General features: G+C 41.9%; 1 protein-coding gene and 1 long non-coding RNA gene across 2 annotated transcripts in view; both read left to right on the top strand.

Annotated features, from left to right (window-relative positions):
• Rora (RAR related orphan receptor A) overlaps positions 1-23,272 on the top strand; it is a 675,937-nt gene that overhangs the window by 45,364 nt on the left and 607,301 nt on the right. The gene's annotated exons all lie outside the window — the stretch shown is intronic.
• LOC131424840 (uncharacterized) overlaps positions 1-23,272 on the top strand; it is a 213,801-nt gene that overhangs the window by 44,591 nt on the left and 145,938 nt on the right. Inside the window, exon 2 of the long non-coding RNA XR_009228409.1 lies at positions 1-23,272. This exon is cut by the window's left edge and continues 37,261 nt beyond it; it is cut by the window's right edge and continues 145,938 nt beyond it. This is a non-coding gene — a long non-coding RNA (uncharacterized LOC131424840).

Below are 23,272 nucleotides of genomic sequence, written 5' to 3'. Positions count from 1 at the left end.
TAATTGACTATTTTTCATTTTAGCATGCTTTTTTTTGCCATGTGAGTTTTTACCTACATTTAATTTATCATTTGAAATCCTTGCCTATGCCATTTGCAATTTGTATCCTTTCAGAAGGATGAAAGAAGATAGATGTTTTTCTAGGAGATGGGTTTTGGGGAGGGGGCCCTAAATGAACTGCCTTTCATTCTCGGACATGGCGAGACTAACTCACCAATACTAGGATGCTAATGCTGGGAGTTTCCTGGGGCTGCAGGCAAACAGCATGCCAGTTCCCCCTTAGTATTCCATTGCATTGGACTTAGTTCTTGTGATGGTTTTATGCATATATCTATAAGGTGACTGACCGGAGTTGGTGTGGATATTCAAAGTGTCCCCCATGTTTTGGCACCGTGCTAGCTAATGAGCCATGAGGGGGACAATGCATGCCCCTGCCTTCAAGGCCCTCATGGTTTATGAAAATAAAGAATTTCAACACAATGTGTTGCATGTTGTCAGATCCAGGTGTAGGGTATGTAGGTAAGACAAAGGAAGGAGTTTTCAATCTCTGGAACAGGAAGAATTCAGGAAAATATTTTTGGAGAAAGTGTTCAGAGTGCACTTTGCAAGTTGAATGAAACATTACAAAGAAGAAAATCAGGAAGAAGGATGTGAACACTATAGTCATGGGATACAAGTGAGATGATTATGGGGTTGTATTCTGAGCCATGTAGGGTGGTGCATAATTTTTTGTGTATTAAATCTCAGCCTTTAGAAGGATATGCCCTCTGAATTCATACAAGGTATTATTTCTCTGAAAAGGGAAAGAAGTGGCAATAGGATGGATAAGGAAACCATTGATAATCAGAACCTATCACACCAATATTTAGCTGAATATTCACTTTACTTTTTGTTCAGCCACCTGGCATCTTTGATGCAATAATCATTGCTTTACAGTTTTATCATCTTTTTTATTAATACTTTTCATGTATAAGCTGGTACTGGGAACCTAAAGATGGCCCTCCAATGGTCTTTCTTGCTATGTCCATTTATTAAGCTCTGGAGTCTCTTGCACATTTAAAGGCATCATTAAAATCCTTAAACCAAGGATTCATGTCATATATTGAACATTTACTGTATGTTAGACATTATGCTAAGTCACTGGTTATCACACTTTTTGGTGTCAGGACCCCATTATATGCTTAAAAATTATTGAGGACCTTACAGAGCTTTTGTTTATGTGAATTATGTTTAATGATATTTGCCATCTTAAAACTGAAAATGGAGGAAATTTTTAAAATATATGTATTTAAAAATAAAAAACCAAGTGCATCCTAACATAAACAACATATTGCAAAAAGAAAAATAACTGTAACTATTTTCCAAAACAAAAACAGAAGAGCGCATTCTTTTTTATTTTCCCAAACCTCTTTTATGTCTGACTTAATAGAGGACAGCTGGATTGTTGACTCTGCTTCTGTGTTCAATCTGTTGTGATATCACACATCATGCAGCCTCTGGAAAAGTCTACTTCTTGTGATAAGTATTTTTATGAAAATAGTTCGACCTCATGGTTTCCTTTGCAAGAGTCTTGGGGATCCTCAGGGGACCATGAGCTACCCTTGTGGAAACTTCTGTGTGAAAGGGTCCCGATGCTGTCCATGAAGCAGAGTTATTGAAGCCTGGAGATGGCTTAAAAAGAACCGAGGGAGGCCAAGCCCTGGCCTGATGACCTCTTGTATATATTACACTCCAAGAGATTAGTCCACAATAATTCATGTGACTGTTTATTTAGGTTTGGATTCATTTAAGAAAAACAATGCACATGTTTAGATTTTCTTTGTACCAAAGGAAAAATATGTAAATGAGAAGGTTGAGGCAAAAATATTAAGCAATGGATTATCTGCACCCAAAATGCCTTCATTCCATTAGAAGGTGTTTGGAGGTTGCGCAGAGCCTACCTTGTTCCCTATTCAAGGACTGTGCCATTAGATAGTTCTGTTTGAACAGGTGTCTCTTGGTAAGTTATTGTTTGTCAGTTATATGTAGGCCTGTTTTCCATCTTAACTGATTTTAACCAATTCACCAACTGTTTTTCTCTAGCCAGGTTTGTTCATGTGTGTGGAAAAAATGGCATCGTGTCGTTTTTTTTTTCTTTAGACGATCTTTTTATCTTTAAGAAGCATTTTGGAGTGATGGTATCTTTTAGAGTTAAATTTATCAAAATATTAAAAAGCTTTTTCTCTGATACTTTAGAAGCATTTTAATAGGCCCAGTACTACCAATATATTCCAATATCCATAAAACAAGTGGGTATGAGTATTCTGGATAAAATTGATATATTTATCCAGTCTCTTCAGCTCATAAAATGAAATTTGATCACTTTCAGATTGTACTTTGAAATATTTAGGGCAATGTATTCAAAATGTTTTCAAAGTTAACTGAGGAAAAAAGATGAAATATTTTTAATTTCCTTAGACTCAAATAATTCACGTTGAAAGCTTCTGTGTTCAGTTTTCCCGGCCTTCTGTTGGTTGGTGTGGGATTTTTCTTGGCTTTGGATTGAATATTTTGCGTCACTTTAGAAAATTCAGGATGTAGCTAACGTTTAAAGTAATAACCCAGATTTATAGTTGAATGGATTTAGAATCAAAGGATTTTGAAAAACACACATTATTAGTTCATTGCTCTTTTACTTTTTATGCCATTAACCTGAGAATCAGAGTATTTTGAACACAGTTTCCAGTGGAGCGCTTGGAGTCTGTCTTAAGGCTAAGAATAAGAAAACACAAGAAAGAGCATTTCCCTCCCTTCTTCATTGTCTCCCTCTCCTTTCCCTCAGGTTGGACTTACTTTCTTGTTTTCGTTTTTTCAAAGTATCTTTATGCCCTCCGTGCCTGCCCTGCCCATATTTGCAACACTTACAACTAAAATGTAGAAGCAGTTGAGTGATGGAATGGGCCTTGGTGTTGACAACATATTTTTCACATTGTTGTGAACATGTGTACAACCACACATTAGTCTCGGGTTCACTTATTTGTAATACTAATTCAGTGATTTATGAATTCCCCTTTCAAAATAAAATCTGGAGTGTGTAGCCCGCACAAATTACAAACATGTTTGATGATGTAAAACATCTAGGGTTCAAAACTCATGCCCATCAGTATTTTTCAAAACAGATTTCTGGGAACAAAAGTCAACACTTAGGCATTTTTCTTATTATATTTTCCTCCAATTCCCCTTGTTCTCACTTGGGTTCTCTAACCCAGTCCTCCTGTCCTCTGTTGGAAGCCACTTACTTGTATGTGCTGGAAAATTCTAGATTTAAACATCAGAAGTCCTGTAATTTCACCGAAGGCCTGTTATAAACACTGAATGGCCCTCACTGTCCTTTAAATCTTCAACTGCTAATGTCCACATAAAGCTGACCAACCCTGCTCCCTTCTTTAACTACCCCACCTACCTATGGGAGTAGGCATTGAATAATGTGGGGTAATGAATATTCCAGAGGCTGGTAACATGCTAACAAGAGGTCAAGGTCTAAAGAAAGCATGGACATTCACGTGAAAACCTTTGTACCTATTGATAGTATATGAATACCAGTCATAACTTCAATAATGATAATAGTAGCTTTTTTTTTTTATAAATGCTGACTGTGTGCCAGACATCATATCAGGGACTTTATATGTATCATTTCATTTAATTATGAATCACACAGCTCTGTAAGGTAAGACTGTTATTTCCTCATTTTACAGATGAACAAAATTGAGGCTTGCCACATTCACAGGGCCTTAGCGAGTAGGTTTTTAAGCAGTTGATAAAAATATTTCATTTGTGCAGATTGGCTCACTGAAAAGGCAATTGAACCTACTCTCTGAAAACCAAGTGATCCCCCTGCTACCTTCATTTAGGAGACCAGGTTTTAATTTTGATCCATGCAAAACTAAATAAGATAGAGGCCATATCTGTATCGGCATTGGCAGAGTTTATTACTTAAATGGTAGTAGGGCACATACAAAGGGAACACCCAACAACAGTCTGTCTACCAAGAAGAGAAAAACACATTGGTACTAGGTGTGTTGGGCAGCATTTAATAAAAAAGAACTAGATTTGGTTACCTGCAAATGTATGTGACACATGTTAAGTGATAAAGTTTTCAAAATAAACAAATGTATTTTCCACTTTTGTGTTAAAGGAAGAATGTCTGCATATGTTCACAGCCACGTGTATGAATTTTAGGAAATATATGATGATCTACATCCTAGACTATGGGTGTTGGTGATCTCAGGGGCAGATGCCTGGAGTGAGATAGAAGGAGACGGTGGCTTTTCATTATCTATGCCTTGTATGCCCCTTAATGTTTCACTGCTATAATGATACTGTTATGTGATTCAATATAATAATTGAAAAAAAAAGATGAGCCTGACTCAGATAAGTCAGAGTCTTAGCTTAGTGCTCATTAGCTGTGTGACCAGGGCAAGTGCATAGCTTCTGTAAGCCTCAGTTTCCCCACTTGAAATGAAAGAATGAAATGATGAGGGTCAGTATCTCTCACTATCCTGGGCCCTTCAGTTTTGTGAACCCTTGTGAGTCGCTCTGCTCATGGGGAAGCGTGGGGCCCGTGCTCCCTGGGGCTGGGCAGCTGTCATTCTCTTTCCTAAATTTGAGCCCAAGGTTTTCAGGACCACGGACACAGCCCCGTGGGCTCTTCAGTTAGAAGCGCTGTCTGTGCCCTGGGGGGCCTTTGCCTTGTGAGCTTGGATAGTGCAAAGTTGGGTTTTCTGAAATAGAATTTTCCAGCAGTCGGAGCAGGCTCAGAGCCTCTCTTTCCACTTATATTTCAGTGTCATTGCTTTTACCCTGTAAAATCTTCAGGATCTTCTTACTAAAAAGTTAACAGTAAAACATGGGTTTTACAGTCAGGCAGATTTGAGTTCAAAACCCAACTTTGTTAGCTTTGAAGCTATGAGCAACTTATTTAACCTCTCTGAGCTTAGTTTTCTCATCTAGAAAATGGTGCAAATACCACTCAGAGGGCTGTTGTGTGAGGCTTAGATATTATGCAGACAATTGAGACTTCAGTGCTTAGAGCTAGGTATGTGCTCAAGAAACACTAGCTGGTAACTGTAGAACAGATCCCAGGGAACAGATGCATGGTGGAAACATGCAGTTGGATGCTGAGGCTCAGTGAGACCTGGGAGGGTGGAATCAGGCCCAAGAAGTACTGACTGCACTTCAGATGTGAGTGCCTAATAATAACAAATGCAAATGTTAAAACATTTTGTTTGGGTTTGTCATGGGAAGTTTTGATCACAGTGATAGGCTGCTTCCCAAGAACCACGTGTGCATTAAGCCTGGATTACATTTTTGTGTAATGTTCATATGTGCCCCTTCTCCTCCCTTTCTGCCTTCCCTTCCTCCCTTCCTTGCTTCTTGCCAGAGGCATTAACTGCCAGAGAGGGAAGAAACCTGTTTCCAGGACAGTGCTGACTCCCTGTTGCCAATAACAGTTAAACCTGCTAATCCTTATTAAGAGCCTTCCATGGCCAGTGCCTCTGCTAAGAGCTGGAGGAGTCGACGTTAGTAAGAACCAGTCCCGTTATTAAAGAGCTTACTGTCTACTGGGTGAGACTGGAGAACTGCTCCCCAGGATAGAAGGCAGAATGTGAGTTGAGTGCTTGGGGGCAGTGGGGCGTGACAAATTCTAACAGAAGACAGCAGGGCAGGCTGCCAGGAGGAGGCCTTTGAGCCAGGCCTGGGAGGAAAGCATGGGACCTGCATTTCATGTCGGGGAATGAGCACAAACCACAGCACAAAGCTGAGAGAGCAAGTAGATGCTTAGTAAATGGTGAGTCACCCTAGGAGATTAGAGCTGTCAAGTCTGTGAACAGCCATGAACAGGATGGAAGTGTTTCTCAAACCTCCTGCCGATAAAGGTCTTCCAGGGAGCTTGCTAACAGCACAGCCTCTCTCAGCGCTTCACCGATGGATTCAGACTCAGTGTGCATAACCCAGTTCCAGAAAATGGACCTGAAAAGAGAGTTAGGACCGGTTTAAGAAAAGCCTTGAATGTCATTCTGTGTTTTGCTTTCATTTGACTTCAAATCCCAGAGCCTCAGACAATATTTTTAAGGAGCTATTTTTGTGTGGACCTGGAAGATTCACATTGCAAATGATGTTCAGGTGGTTCCAGGTCAGTGATTCCTTTGGAGAGGTCCAGGGCAGCTAGTGGTCCATGAAGGCTTGGATGGGATTCCTGAAACTATTTTAGGCATTTTGGAAATACTTATGCAAGTTGTGCATTTATCCTTCATAAGTTTTTAGCTATCTGAATGAGCTTGTTCTTTAATCTGGAACTGCATGAACACAGTAGGGTGACATGGATGAGCTCAGGGGGCACAGTGTAATGGTGAAAAGCACAGGCTTTGGAGACAGACCTGGTTTTAGACTCCTTCCACCCACTTCCAGCTCCAAAATCTGGAACAAATCCTTTCTCCTGTGTGACCTTACTTCCCTGTAGATAAAATGGGGGTAATAGTAGCACCCAGCTCATAGGGTTTAAGGGAGAATTACATGAGAGAATCTAGGCACGGTGCCTGGTACAAAGAAGATGCTCTGAAATGTTATTAAGCTGCCTCATTATAAAATGATATATGACTGTATGTAATTTTGTTTGGTAGCGTTACTTAGGAAAAATAATAACAAAGGAAGTTTGAAGGTGAAAACTCGGAAAGGTTTTTAAAGGACTTGCTTGGACCCAGCATATAAAGCAGAAAGCAAAGACTTTCCTTTCCTTAGCCTCCCCAGTCTGGATACGGGCTCCTTAGAGGACCCTCTGACTTAAGCTCTGCCTCTGGAGCATGATTTATCCTGGAAATGGTTCTAACAGAAAATAATAGAAAATTACTTGCCAGGAGAAGAATCAAATGAGAGTGTGTATTTACTTTGGGCGCTTTTCCCATTGCACTGGGTTTTATTGCCAAGAAGTTAAAAATAGTGGTGATAAGCAGTGTGTGAATTGGTCCCTCTTGGGGTGGTAAGGGTCAACCAAAAGCAGAATTGCTCTTCGGGGCCCCTGAGCAATCCACTGCCTCTGCCTTGAACCCTGTTTGGAGAGCCCCTCTCACAGCTTCGTTGGCCAGATCCTGCCATCTACATACATTGCCTGAGCGTCCCTCCTGTCTTATCAATTCCTCAGACTTGTCTCAGAAGCCTATGTTAAACCAACCAGTTTTAGATGGGCTCATGGTTTAAATATGCTATTTATAACCACTAATTTATGTTTTCATGATACTCATGTAGCAGCTGGTCTTTGTGCTACCGTAAGAAGGGAATAATGAAATACATGGTATTTATATGGGTGGCTGTAGCATTTGTCATTTTGTATATGGATTGCTATTGTAGGAGGCATGTAAAATTGCAAAGGGTATTTTTTTTTCTTTTAACGATAAGCCCCCAGTGTATTAAATATTCATCTGCTGTGGAAGAACACTATACCATCTTTTTGTCTCCTTCCTCCTTATTTTCTCATGGAAATATATTCAGATGTCTACAATATGTATTGTTCTCATAAAATGCTTCTCACCGCAACTGGTCCCCTGGGCAAAACTTAAAATCTTCAACAGCTGTTGCAAAATATGCTAACGTGCATGCCCTTCAGCCTATAGGGTCACATCGAAATAACGCCAGCAGAGCACACTTGAGAGCTTGAACCCTGGCAAGTTGTGACTTTGAGCTGTGGGTGAGGATTTGAGGAATGGTGGCCTGAGAAACCCCTGCCCTTTTAAAGGAATCGCCCCTCCTACTTTGCTGCCTCGTTTCCAAAGGTGCTGTTCTGTGTCTTGTGTTGCGTTGCTTGGCTGACTTAAAAAGACTGAGAGGAGAGAGGGCTGTCTTCTAAAGATGTGACCAGTAGAGCCAAGGTCCCCATTGGGGCTACCTCCAACAGCCGTGGAGGAAAGCGAGTCTGTGCTGAGCAGTTCTGTGGAAATAAAAAGTGGGAAGAGTGGGTGGGAACCAGGAGCAGTAACACTATACCTCTGAGCTATTTCCTCTTATGAATTTACTTCCACATGACCCCAGAACTGTGCTTCTCAAAGTGTGGGCCTGTACCAGCAGCACGGGCATCACCTGGGTACCTGTTGAAATGCAAATACAGACCTCCTGAACTCTGTGGGGGTGGGGATTGAGCAATCTGATGTATCAGGCACTCCAGGTAACTCTGGGGCATGCCCAGGGGTGAGAGCCACTGCCCTCGGTGCACTTCCCTGCTCATTGGCCCCTCCTGTTCCTAGCACAAGAATAAGGACATGATTGCTCAGCCCGTGGGCCCCTGGGTGGGTACAGGATTTTGGAGGACACTAGCAAAGCATAAACCTGCCTTCAGCTCTGATGGCAGGGCAGGCCTGGGATAGTTCTCATGATCTGAGTGCTTGTTAACTGGCCTATCACCACACTCCAGTCCCTGGAAAGACGACAATGTTTTGAGTCAGACAAGAAAAGTCTTGCTGGTTACTAGCCAGATGACCTGAACACATTGTGCAACCCAAGGCTCACTGTCTTCACCTGTAAAAGAGGGCCATCGTTCCACCACATAGGACTGTCATCAAGGATCAAAGAACTGGTACCTCATGGTACCCAGTGAATGTTTGTTTGAAAAATGAAGGGGGAATATATGAAACTATAGCAGGATGTCTTTACCCACCATCCAGCCCCTATGTTGCCACCTTTCATTTCCGTTAAAATTTGAATCCAATGGCCCTGCTTTACCTCAGTAAGCATTAACCACTTCTCTTGCTGCCACTCATGCTAGTGTAGGTACCGCCCCATAGTGACTAACATATAGGAGCACTTAGCACACTGAGGACATATACATTCTGTGTGGTAGGTGAAATAGTGGCCCCGAAAGATGTCCACATCCTAATCCCCAGGAACCATGAAGATGCTCCCTTGTGTGGAAAGAGATTGTGCCCATGTGATTAAATGAGAATGTGAGATAGGGAGATGATCCTACCCAGCTGGGTGATCCCAGTGTCCTCAGAGGGCTTCTAGGAGGAAGGCAGAAGAGTTTAAATGAGAGAAGGGGATTTGGTGGTAAAGGCAGAGGAGACACCAGAGAGAGATGTAGATGCTGGGCTGCTGGCTTTGAAGATGGAAGAAAGGCCTTTAGAAACTGGAAAAGGCAAGAAAACAGATTGTCCCCTAGAGCCTCCAGAAGGAATACAAGCCTGCCCGAATGAATCCTGACTGGAAGACTACTGACCTGGAGAATGGTAAGATAATACGTTCCTTGTCCATTCAAGCCACTAAGATTATGTTAATTTGTTATGGCAGCAGCAAGAGACTCGAAGAGGAAGTCAAACTGCTACACCCATCTGACAGACGAGAAAAGAGAAAGAAGGCAGAGCAAGTCACCTTGGGGGTCACACAGCTTAGAAGTTGTGCATCAGGAATCACACTCAATTGGATTCCAGTGCTCATACTTAGAATTATCATGTTAAGCACTGCCCCACAAGGGGAAGGTGTCCCAAATCCTAGAGCCATTTTCTGGGCTCTTTTTTCAATTTTACCAGCCTGGCAGAGTTGGCCAAAAGGTCCACCTGGGGATTCTGCTCAAGCAATATCGGAACTTGGTGATGAAGTCAGATCGATTTTCCTCCTAGGTGTTATGTACCATCAACGTGCGCTGTTTTTCTTTTCTGAAGCAGTTTGTAAGGAAGGCAGGTGCCAAGGGTGTTGTTGAAGGAAAAACAGGAAAAAAAAAAACCCACCGGAGGTAGTTCAGCATGCAGTATGCAGCAGGCAGACTCAAGTGGTCCTGCTCCCTGAAACTGCAGTGTTCATTCCGTGGGAGGAAAGGGTGAGGGACTGGCACAGAAGGCTGCCGGCAGACGCTGCTCTCCCCTTCTCTAGCAAGGCTGTCATCAGCCATCTGAGCTGAGGAGCCTGGAAAAGGGGAGTCAGAGCTGGCCTCCAGGAGAGAAACTAGAGGGGAGGATGCCAATCTTAGAGGCATCACCAGGACCCCAAAGAGCCAAGTTGCAGACTGAATGTTTTTGAACATCAAAGTCAAGCCAGGGCCCCAAAGAAGCCCAGACTTTCTTTGAAGCTGTTTTGTATACAGCCTGCAAGAGTGGGAAATGGCGCCAGTTAAGGCTCAGGGAGGCCTGATGCTGAGTTCAGTTCAACAGCTGCCTAGGGCAGCAACACCTGTAGGGTTATGGAGGAGCACGTGCTAGGGGCCAGGGGTGGGCCTGGGATGAGCCAGACTCAGCCCTGCCTTCAAGAGCCTTCTCATGCCCAGCCAGGAAGAATATAGCAATTCTGTGAATTCCTCTAATATGAGATGCAGCAGGATGAAGCCACAGGGAGGCACAGAGTCCTGAGAGTTAGGAGAAGAAAGAAATCACATACTGTAGGGGTAGCTCAGCTCTGTGGTAGGAAGGTATAGGACACTTGCCTAGCATGCTCAAGGTCCTAGATTCACCACTGAAAAAAAGGAAAACAGAAATCGGGTGGACTCACTGGAAAGAAATGAATAGTTATTGAGAGGTCACTCTCTGGTGGACTCCAAACTAGACAACAGTCACATAAATTATCTCTTTAGGCTGTCAAGAGGCTCTGGGAGGTCAATTTTACACTCTTCTGTAGATTAAGGCTCTGAGAGGTTAACTAACTTGCCCAAACTCAGCTCGTTCCTGGCAGAACTAGGACTGAGTATCCGTGTTTTGATTTCAAGCCCAGTGTACTTTTCCACCACACTGAGCGGATTCCTGGGGGAAATCATAAAACGCCTCATGTGTTATTTAATGGCGTGGAAAGACGTTCAAGAGATACAGCTAAGTGGATAAGAAAGGTTATGTGATCCAACTCTTATTACATATACACATTTATTTATTCTAGAAATATTAAGACTAATGTATTTTCTACCCTCGTTCTATCAGGTAACTACCTCTGAGTGTTAAAGCTGGGGGTGTTTTAAATTTCTTTTAACAAATCTATATTTTACAAGTTTTCTACAGGAAACAACACTTAACATATTCATGAATACTAATAGAATTCTGCACTTTAAAAACTCCTTTGGTGGAGTTTTGTCTGAACAACAGTTTCCAAGTATTTTAGAGGTGCCTGAAGTGGGGGAACATCAGGGGATGTCTAGAAATCTCAGCTGAATAAGAGCAAATGTACAGAAGTAGGAAGTGTTATGACTAGTTTTGCATCTGTGTATGCAGGGAACGAAGATTTAGGTGCCATTATAACAGGAGGACCAAGTAGGAGGGGAGGAATTGGGGGTGACTATGGGTATCAGGGAAGCTGCTATTGCCTTGGAAGGCCCTGAATTCCAGGTTAAAGATTTCATGCTGAGTTCCATAGATTATGAAGGAATTAAATCAGAGGGGGTGGCCCTGGAGATGCTGTATTAAAGGTAACCCCTTTAATGCCCTCAGGAATTAAGTGAGGGTTGTGTGTAAGAGGTCGGGTTTTCAATATGGAAGCATAAGGGAAGTACCATTTTCCCTGCCTAGAAGGGCCTGGATTGTGGCACACTATCACCACCTGGTGGTCATATAGCCAAATTGTAGGGCTAAAAGGTCCATCATGGCCCTGATTGTAGAGAAATTATTCCAGCAAAGCCAAAAATCCTAGTTGTCAGATTATCTGCATAACTCCAAAGCTCTAAAAGTTTATAAGTATATGGATAAAGAGTCTGAATGTCTCCAAAGTTGGGGACACTGCTTCTTCAAGCAATTCAGAATTGTTCAAACCCAGCAGATAGAGAAAAAAACATTATATCTCCAGGCATATACAAATCTCCAGGTCCAGCAGGAGGTTGAGAAGATTCAATAGCTTTGAGCCTTGAATTGAAGGAAAAAAAGCTTTCTTAATAATTCCTAGCAGGTTGACATTTAGAAGACTTAACTGCTGAGCATCAAGCAAGCAGTGATTTTTACAGAAGCTCTTGTTTCAGCTGATTCCACGGCCTGATGAGATGTCATTACAAGAACTGTATTTTGGACAGAAGTGTTGGCGTGCCGCTGATTCTGTGATTTTTGTCACCTCATCTGATTTGAGACACCTTTTGGCGACTATGCCCTCTTCTTTATCATACTCTGTTGTAATTCTGGGGATGCCTGGTCTTGAGGTGAGCAGAGTTGGGCTCAGAGATATGTGTGTCAGTGGGGAGGTTGTGGAGACAAGGACAGAGATTTTCATGGAGATGTAAATGAGAGAAAAGAGTCCACTACCATGTTGGCCACAGGCAGGCAGAGTAGCCATGGACAGCACTGCAAACATCTGTTGTGCCCTCTGTGATGGGATGAGCACAACTAGCAGTCCTGGGGGCAGGGTCCTCTTCCTGGCTCTGCCTCTAACTAGCTCTGTGACTTTGGGTAAAATGATCTTTCTGAGGTTACATGATCCTTTGCTGTAAAGCTAGATTTTACATTTGCCCTGTCTTTAATATCACTTGCTGTGATAAAACAAAAACATTGAGTATGAATATAGGACAGTGTAGTAGTTATCAAAGGATGTACAACTTCTTTGGAAAAGTCCAAGTGCTACATTAGGTTTACTTCTTATTCTCTTTCTTTTTGCCTTCTATTCTCCCTCCCATTCCTATTCCTGTTCTCTGTCTCCTCCTGGTCTTATCTCTGTTCCTGTCCCTGACACCCTCTCTGGTCAGATTCAGAGGGGGATTAGTCTGTCATCCCAAGTGTCTTTCCAGTGCTTGGCATGGAATAGATAGATATTCTGCAGAAACTACTTGGTTTAATAGGTCCTGAATACCATTGGTGTGATTCATGTCTCCTCACCAAGGTTCTTAGTAACCTCTTAACGAAACTGTTCTTCAAAAAATTTCAGGCTTAAGCTGCAGTCTTTATGTTTGCTGTGTTTATCCTGCACATCTCAGGATATCCTCCCTTTGGGATGATGGGTCCACTCTTAAGTGATTCCCTATGCAGAGAAGTATGAGAACTTGTATCTGATGGCAGCCCAGCACGTACCCCAGGAAGGTTTCAGAGCCCAACCTTTAGCTGGAGTCAGGGTTCTGCTTCTTAGGATTGTGTGACCTTGAATAACCTTTCATGCTTTACATTATTCATCTTTGAGCTGAAAAATCTATACACCTTGGAGTGGTTGTGGGGATTAAATGAGATGAGTAAAAATGCCTGTTTTAAAGGGTAGATATTAACTTTAGTAGTTTAACAAAGTGTTAGCTGTAAGTTTAACATTTCCACCTGCCCTGGACTATTAAGAATGATTTGCAGATTTTCAGCTTCAGGTTCAAGATGGGATGTTGCATTCCTTCTTTCATCACAGAGTTCCTTTCCCCCAGTTTGGTTCCATGTTGTCTTTCTAACATGATCCACAAAGCCCCAGGGTTCTCCAGGGTCGGGTGTTGGTGGGACCTAGGCCTCTGATCTATTTTACATCTTGGAGTCTGGAATGGGTTTTATTTTCTACAGACAAAAAAAAAAAAGAATTTTGAAAACTTTGGTCTAGGATGCAGACACTGGATCAAAAATGGGAATTATATAAAGGAGTAGACTTTGGTAGGATGTAGCAGCTATAATATCACAAAAAAGCTGTGGGAATGCAGAGGGGATCTGGATACACACAGCCACTCTTGAACTGTGAAGTCGATGGGTCTGTCATTGCCATAAGAAGGAAACCCAGTGGATGACAGTGGGCATTGCATCCACAATCAATTTTTCAATTGACGGTGTGTTCCTAGTTGAAAGCTGGTAGCAAGTTATCTATATCACTCAACACCTGGTGTGGTGTTGACTCGGGAAGATACTTCCTAGTTTAAAGCATCAGGAAAGTAGAAAGAATAAAACTGTCTAGAACCCACAAATGCTGTGTCTTACAGTTATAACTGTTTCTTCTTTGGGGTTGGAGAGGAAGGCCTGGGGAGAAGAACAGGGTGCTTACTCCTTAGTAGGAGCTGCAGCAGGTGCAAAGGGACTTCAGGAGCGGGTTGGAGGTGCAATGCAAGTTGGGGCAAAGACTTTGAAAAGATTCTCTGCTGAGCCAGGTGCAGTGGTGCACAACTGTAATCCCAGTGATTTGGGAGGCTGAGGCAGGAGAAGTGCTCAAATTTGAGACCAGCCTCAGCATTTAGCAAGAGCCTGCCTCAAAATAAAAATAAAAATGCACAAGGGCTGGGGATGTAGCTCAGGTAGCTGGGTTGATCTTGTGCTTTTGGGGTTTGGGTGGTTTGGGGTTGCATAAATATTTAAACTGCCAAGCAATTTACTGGGCCCAGCCTCATTGATCTGATTGATTTGGATCAGATGCCTCTGTCAATTATACGCTATGTAGCCTTGCGCAAATTATTTCATCTCAGCCAAGCCTCAATTTCTCCATGTGAATGATGGGGATAACAGCCTCTTTGGGAGAAAGAAATGACAGGTAAAGAGTTTGGTGTGGTCCTTTGTGTGTAAGTTCTCAGCATCCCTGGGTTCAATCCCTGTATTAAAAAAAAAAAAGTATATTCTCAGCTGCTCATAAACAACATGGCATTCTATTTTTTTAGTTATTGATAGACCTTTATTTATTTATATGTGGTGCTAAGTACAAACCCAAAGCGTCCCAAGCAAATGCGCTACCTCTAAGTCACAGCCCCAGCCCCTCTATTTTTAATTGACATAAAACCATTGCATATATTTATGGGGTACAATGTAATGTTTCAACACATGTATGCAAGGAACAGCCTGATATTCTTTGGTATTCAGGGGCATTTAGAATTTTGTGGTATTCCTGGAAAGTGCTCTGTAATTACTTGGAACAGTTATATGTCATTGTTATACTTCTATATCTCTTAATTTTCCAAACATCAGCCTTTCAGCTTCCAGATTTCATTAGCCTTTAACAGGAACCCTCCATATAATCTGCAGATCTAGTACAGAAAGAAGTGTTAATTTAGGCCTTACTGATTCAGAATGTGTGATAACTGTGTCAGAGATGGAGGAAAATTGTAACTAGTACCGCTGAGGAGGAAAATGCTTGCCAGAGCAGGTTCATACATGCTCGCAGGATCTACCTAACAAGGACAAAAGTGAGTAGGTATTTAAGAGCACACAAAGTGATATCCTAATTGCAACCCCTTCTTGCCTTTTCATTGCAGCAGGACCTCCATTAGTTAGTGGTTGAATTATTTAGGTTTGTATTACTCTGCTTGGTAAAAATAATGACACCTGATTATTCTGGAAAAGCAAGCTTTTTTCTTTTTAAAATTATTCTATCGCTCCACACCCAGTCTCCTCAATTGATTTGAAGTCCCAGGTTCACCACACAAGTATGTGATCAGCTCACAGCACTTGCTATTGACTTTTAGGTTTGAGGACAGCAGGAAGGCAACAGAAGAAGGAAGGATCTCTAGGGTTCTAATGAAATCTTGCCCTCAAAGTCAGGAAAGCTGCCAGTTACTACATAATTAAGAATACAACCTCTACACGTTTTGATGTGAGACAGGATGTGGAACCCCCTGGGTGGCTGGCTGGCTGCTCCACGGATGCAGACACCTACACTCCCTGGGGGATGAACTCTCCACTAGTATGATCTTGTGCTTTGAGGGTTTGGGTGGTTTGGAGTTGCATAAGTATTTAAACTGCCAAGCAATTTACTGGGCCCAGCCTCAGTGATCTGATTGATTTGGATCACATGCCTCTGTCAATTATATGCTATGCGGCCTTGGGCAAATTATTTCATCTCAGCCAAGCCTCAATTTCTCCATGTAAATGATGGGGATAACAGCCTCTTTGGGAGAAAGAAATGACAGAGTTTGGTGTGGTCCTTTGTGTGTATGTTCTCGGCAAATGTTAAGTCTGTTTGTTAGAGAGCTGAAGGGTGGTTTTGAGATGAGAGGATGGCACCAGATCTCCTATGACATACTCTATGGACACCTTTGCCCCAGAGCAAACCGGCAGCCAGGATTCCTCCTTTTCCAGCTACCAGGACTTTTATGTCCCCTGTGTGTTCAGCTCTTCACATGCCTGGTCTCCAGGTCTACTTTCTTCTCTCAGCAGCTCTCCCTTCCTCCATAGGAAGTACTCATCTGGAGTTATTTTTATTTTATTGTGTATGTGTAGGTTGCTGCTGCTCTTTTCATGCTTTGTCTAATTTTTCAGATTTCAGAACCTTCTACATGTCCTGCCCTCCAAGCCCTTTACCTTTCCAGGAGGAATTTCTGTGTTCTCTGTCCCATCAATGATGGTGTCTAGATATCCTTGCCTGGAGCTCCTGGTGTCTACTGAAACACTGATCTGCGTGGTTTCTCCTCTGGGCCCTGGCCCTCTGCCTGTTTAGCTCCTATGTAGCCTTCCATGCTTTGGTGTCCTGATACTAAATCATGTGGGGTATACAGACATATACACACACAAATAAATGGAGAAATAGGTAATTTGAAAATAATAAGTAGAGTTTTGACAAAACTCCTCTGAAATGGATGGAAAGAAGCCCATGGCCTGTAACTGTGTTGAGTGTGTGTCCACTGCTACCGAAGTCATTGGCATCGACTCTTACTTATGGCCTTATCACCCAACATCTATCAGCTCCTTGTGCCTTGTGAGCTGCTCTGCAGAGTGCAGAGCGACACGTGGATGGGAAGACCTGCTCTGACCCTATTAAATGGACCATACATCAATTCTATGTTCTGCCACATTCCCTAGTAATAGTGGCCTTGTTTCCGGATTTATCTTGAAGATTCTAAGTAGCTGGAAACTGTAATAGAAAGCTCAATTATCAATCTGGCTAATGTATCTTATAGATAAGTGAAGCAGGCCTGGATTCTGTATCTGGAGAATTCATTTATGGTCCCAGCTCATTCACTAACCTGAGAAAGGCTCTTCTTCCTCATTTTTTGTTTTTGTTTTTTTTTGTTTTTTGTTTTTTTTGTTTTGTTTTTTTTTAGTAAAAGGAGGCAGCTGCTTTAGGTGAGCCACAGCTAGAATTCTGTTAAGTAAAAAAAAAAAAATCATTTTAAAGTGTCTGTATTACCAGAGAGGCACATGAATTGCGGTCCCCTTGCCCCTTGATGTTACAGTTGGTGGGTTCCATGACTGAGACCACTCCCCGTGAGGCTTAGGACTGTTAGTAACAGAAATGCCCCCACTGGCAGCATCTCTCCTTCATGAACAATCCAGCCCTCATGGCTGGTCTTATGTGACAGGCCTTTTGCCAGAATGAGCTTCTTTAAAAATACAGATTGACTTAGCTGTTTCTTCTGCTGCTGCCTTTAAAATTTTTCAGTTCATGCAAAACGAAAATCAGACATTTGGAACCATTACTACTGTAATGACCTAGGACCAAGGACTGGATCACGTGGTCATGAGGCACATTTTTCTGTGGGATTGAAGATGATCCAGGACACTTTTACATGTGTACATATGACAATAAAAACTACATATTACCCGGCAAAGCGAATTCCCTAAAGCTAATGGAAATCATGTCATTCCTATCCATTAGATATTTTTCAAGGGCATCTTTTAATTTCTTCCTGGTTACAGAAATAAATATATGCTCATTATGGAATAGAAAAACAACAATAAAATATCCTCGAAATGGCTACCTTCAACACCTACGCATGTATATATACATTTCTATTTTCGGATATCTGCATTATGCCTTTGGCATCAAACATTGTATTTTATGCATTTCTCATATGATTTGAAATAGTTCAAATCATTATTTTCCATGGCCATATATACAGTCCATAATGGTTGTATCATCATTTATTTAACTATTGCCATAAAATATCAGTATATTTTTATTTAGATATGAGTTTGATTTCTGAAAATGGCTTTGTGATAGACGGACAAATTGGTCTTTGGACTAACAGATTTGAAGTTCATATTAACTGTGAGAAAAAATTGCCTGTAATTTGCACCTTCCAATTTTCTATTCTACCCACAATCTAAGTTGATGAATGTTTAAAGATTCAAATAATACATAGGACTTATTTTGGAGATACTATTTTTGTAGTTAGATGTGCTCAAACCAGTAGTAGAGATAAGAATCATCAAAGCAATGAAACATTAAGAAAAGGTAGGAAGGGAAGAACACTGATGTTTTTGGAGCACATGCTCTGTGGATGCTCATACGTTATCTCATAAGTTCTCATAACTAGTCCCAGAGGTCAATGTTATTGTCCTGGTTTCACAGAAGACAATGCTGAGCTCAGGGAGGCTCTGCACTTGCCTAGGTTTATGTAGCTAGAAAAATGGCAGAACCAGCATTTGAATCCAGGTCTGTCAAATCTAAAATCCACATTTTTCCTGTATTAAATCATGCTGCCTAAATATGATTAAACTCCAGACTGAGGTTATTGCTACCGGCTTTCCTGCCCAATATCACTGTAAAGCTCTCAAAGAAATTCAGAAAGATAATCTTTAAGGTTGGAATTTTCTGTTTCTTGGAACCACTTGGGGGCAGATATAGGATCCACCATCCTTCCAGCCCAGCAGCATCTCTTCTACTCCCTGAACCATAGCAATTCAGCTTTTCCCCCGTTTGTATATTGGGCTTCTGAGTGCTTCACTGGAATGCAATTGATGTCCTGTAGGAACTTGACTCAAAGCAGATCTATACTCACCCCACTGCAAAATGGGCCTGTTAAATTGGTACTTTCTCCCAAAACATCCTTCCCAGATTTCCTGTAGAAATCTTCCTCCATTGAGCCAATTTTGTTGTTTGAGACTTAGAGAAGAAATAAAAAGAATTTTCTTTGTGTTAACTGTGCATTGCAGTGTTTATGTCTCCACTTAGGAAGATAGTTTTCTTCATAACCCCCTACAATTGCCCACTTGGAGGATTTCCTTTCTTTCCTATGATAGGTGTAAAATAGCATGCAATCCTGGCACTGACCTTGTGGCACACTGTGGTTCTCAACACCTATGCAGCTTGATCCCACGTATTCAAGCAATTCCTGAGCTCAGGCCCTCACCACAGACTCAGCGATGTCTTTTTATTCACCTTCTTTTCATGCTTCACATTTACAGAATGCTGTTTTCCAAGGAGTTTTTCTCCATTTATTTAAAATACTAATAAGAATACATTTATTTACTGAATATTAAAGTTCAATAATAAGATTCTACTGTGTGAAAGGAAGTTCAACACTAAACAACAATGGTGTGGGAAAATGTGTAATGTATTGTGAACTTGCAAATTATAAAAAAGTTGTATTTATCACTTCATGGTTGCTTTACATATATACCTTAGGCTACAAACCCAATGAGCTGGTATCTATGAACAGGAAACAGCTCTCCTGGCGTCTGTAATTGGAGGTGCGCTTGTGTATTACTGTTTGAGCTAGGTCTTGTCAGTTCTTGGTTAGTGATGCTTGTCAGTAACTCCAGGGCTCACGTGGTTTACTGATGTAAGTTTGCATGACACTTTCACATCCTTTCATTTATTTTCCCACTTTCACATCCTTTCACTGTAGGTATGGGTTGGTGCTCCCACTTTATAGATAAGCCAACTGAGGTCATATCCTCCCCGATCACAGAGAAGAAACTGGATTGAATTGCCTTCTACCTCAGAGTCTGCTGCATAGTATTTGATTTTCAGAATTGGGTAGCATTTATATCTTTTATCATCTGGGTGTCCTTGTCTTCAAGTCCTCACAAGATAAAAATTCTCAGTAAACATACATATTTGTACTTAAACAAATGAATGTTTTGCATTCACAACTGAAAGCTAAACTTCACAAAACACATTTGGTGAAAGCTGATCCCTCTCCATGGACAGCTGCCTACCCTGTTAGAATGTAGGACCTACACCCACTGCCGCTGCACGTGCCAACGCGGTGTGATCGCTCCGAACACGGTTATCACTCTCCGTCAGTACCCCGCCTGAATGTATGAATGCAAGACAGTGTGGTATTTTGGAACATGATGTTAAGTTTCCTGATTGGAAATGTTCTTGAACTAAAATATCCTCCATGACAAGCTTTTTTTTGTGTGTGGTTAAAAATAAAGATCAGCATCTCTCAGGTTACCCGATCTGCTAATTACTTAGACTTCAGATCAGGTATTTGTGGGTGAAATTAGCATGCAATAACCATCGGGTTTTGACCAAGGCTTCTGATGGAAGAAAGGGATCGCTGTAGGTGATAAACTGGTAAGAAAAAAAGCAGCACATTTTCAAGGTTAAATTTGATCTCCTAGGTTAAATGATAGCTTAAAGTCTTAATGATGATCAGCCAGGGAGCTGGGTGAACAGGGGAGGCAAAGCTGCTTCCTTCTCAGGGGAGGGCTGTGTGGAAGGGTGTGGTTTTTCATTCAAAGAGGCTGATGACTGGAACTCCTGATGCAGGTTAAGTCCCCCCTTTCATGGTGTAGGAGGCTCTGCAGGAGCTGGTTATTTTCCAATTAGCAAAAGGGAAGAGGCTGTTCTTGCATCAGAGACTCTGACTTACATTTTTGTATCTATCTAGCTCTATAAATCTCTCTCTCTCTCTCTCTCTCTCTGTATTTATATTACTCTATGCTTATAGTTTCTGAGATCTAATCCTCAAATGACTGAGGTTGGATCTGAGGAAAGGCCCTCCTGCATCTGAACACTTCTCCCCTCAGAGTCCCTTGTCCTTGGTTAAAGGTGTTACCTAAATGTAAACGCAGCGTGGACACTACTTTTTCCTTTCCATCCTCCCCACCCCATCCCTGCCTGTATCCTTCAAATGGCATAGAATATGCTTCAGAATGACTCACCCTCAAAAAGGAACCGGACCTTTTTAATTCTCCAAAGTGCACTGTCTGTCACCCAGTATTGCTTCAGCTGACATGACAATGCCCCCAACAATCTAACTAAGAACGCTTTCCTAGGCTCTTTGGGTCTCAGTAGCCACATTTGCAAACAGGGGAAAGTAGCAGTACCTATGTCAAAAGATTGGATGAGGAGTGCATGCGTGAATATTTGTGAAGAACTTAGAGGAATGGCTGGTTTCTAGTAAGTTGTTAAAAATTGTTCATTCAATAAAGTCAGAGATTGACTGACACCCAGGAGATAATGAACTATGTAGCCATTTAGTCATAATTAGTAGATAAAAACAATGTGCTCTTGGCCAACATTAGCTACCCTAGAGGAGGGATGGAAGGTTAGTGTCTAAAGCATGCTGCAGCTTACCCAACCCCCGCCAACTCTAGGAAGTTGAGAACCCAGGACTTGCAAAAGCATCTGGCTGATCTCCAGTGGAGATGACACTTCAGGGAGGAGGAGACCAACAGGCCTTCTTTAAGCCAAGTCAGATCATCACGTATTTGCCCACTGTCTGGAGGAGTGGAAAACTCCATGCTGTCACTTCAAGCACTCTGGGGATCACATCTGTCAGGGTGAAATTGCTCATCCCACACTCTGGGGACAGGGACTTGGAATCCAAGTCTGACATGTGATCAACACTCCGTTTGGGATAGTGGTCACAGCAAACTCTTCTGGAAGGGAATTTGGTACGATTTTCTGCAAGTCAGTGTGCAGCTGGGCTGGGCTTTGGCACATCTCCTTGTGAATTGAACTGTGGCTTTCCATGCTCTCTAGGGTTTGGGATTTGGCTCCAACTGAAGAACATACACATACCTCAAAGGCCTGATGCTATTGCTATTCAGTTCTGCATATTATGGAATTTTACTGATCTGAGTCTGAGGTATGGGCGATTATCCCAAAGTACTTGGGTTCTTATCCATTCATTCCACAGTGCAAGCATTTGTTTATGCTTTTATTCAACAGTCTAATGACAGCTGACTGTGTGACAGCAAGGTAGGGCTAGTCACTAGACTAGATTGTAAAGAGAACCAAAAGCCTTTAAAACATATTCACAAGTGGGAGAGATTTGTGTAAAATCAACCGCAAGAAATTTTTCTTTATCTCTTTTGTGAATATCCAGTGCATTTTGTAGCACCTAGCACATGAGGATAGGGGTGTCCCTTAAATCTTGGCTAATGGAGAACAGTGGGGTAAATGGTACAGCAAAGCTGGGGACAAAGTCCGTGAGAACCAAATATATCATGTTTATGAAGCATAAACACCTAATTGTGTCCAGTGATTTGAATTTTGCAATTTGGTTTTATATTCACTGTATTGCTTAGTTTTTACATAAATAACTCCTTGAATTTAATTTCTTATGTCCTTCATAGATGAAACACAGAGGAGCTAACCACCTCCCCAGTATCACACAGCCCACAGTGGTTACCATTCCTGACATAAAACTGTCTCTGGACTAAAATTCATGACATTCCTATGTTTATGCCAAAGGAGCTATTATTGTTTCTCTAGGAAGTGTCAAAACCTTATGTTTCAGATGTTATAATCTTCTCCCATTTGGCTAGAATGCCTGGGTTTGGTCATTTATTTATCTACACACACATACTGAGTTCTACATGCTAGGTGCTAACTTAATTAATTATTCTGTCTAAGATTTACTACTTGTAAGATGTAGGGTTTTCCAGTGTTCTAAAGCTTGGAAAAGGATAAATTGTTCTCTACCTTGACACCATATTGATCACGCTATTGTTTGGGTGATTTAGAAGGAACAGGAGGCTCTGACAATACCCAGGCTCCTCAGCAGGAACATTCCTCTCACCAGTGCCTACACAAGATGAATGGCATTGAGCTGAAGCTGCTCCGTCCATCTTTACAACCTGGAAAAATCCATCTAAAAAGCCAAACCAAATCCTCTGTAGGGCTAGCACTAAGCCGTGGAAGTTTATTCACTGTTTTCACCTCGGATTTAATGTCATCTGTAGAATGGGGTGCTGGAGAAGAAGCCAGTTCCTGAGGGTCTTTATCTTTTTTTCCAAACCTTGGCTGTAGTTCATCTCCCTAACCTAAATGATGGCTTTTATAATGCCATAGCTACCAAAATTTCCCTTCTTCCTAGACCGCCTCTGCCTCCTAGGGTCTCAGGCTTCCTGTTTGCTTTTCACTCCCACAGATTCCTGCTGGGCTGTTCTCTGGCGCCATCTCCTTGGTCCCTGGGGAGGATAATAGAGAGGAGCTGAGAAGATTCTGTGGAGCTGGCTCTTCCTGGGCCATTTTATGACTCATGGACTATAGGGGGTGCTGGCCTCTGGGCGGGAGAACTTGTTTCTTCCTTTCTGCTTAAAAGAAACTACTCAAGGACCCACTGTCTCAGGCAGCCAGCCGCCTTTTCCACAGAAGGTGGGAATGGTATTGGACCATTTGCAAAAGCGACAAAACAAACAAACAAACAACTCTAGAATTATCCTAAAAATGGTAACGGGAACAGATTTCTAAATATTTTATTACATCTCTTCTGATGCCGCCCCCCCCCTTGTTT

The sequence above is a fragment of the Marmota monax genome, unplaced genomic scaffold, assembly GCF_021218885.2.
Source record: "Marmota monax isolate L192 unplaced genomic scaffold, Marmota_monax_Labrador192_F-V1.1 WCK01_AAM20220418_F8-fsc00001, whole genome shotgun sequence".
In the NCBI taxonomy this organism is placed as follows: Eukaryota; Metazoa; Chordata; class Mammalia; order Rodentia; family Sciuridae; genus Marmota; species Marmota monax.
Note: the sequence above shows the minus strand (reverse complement) of the source record. Positions and strands in the feature narration are given on the sequence as shown.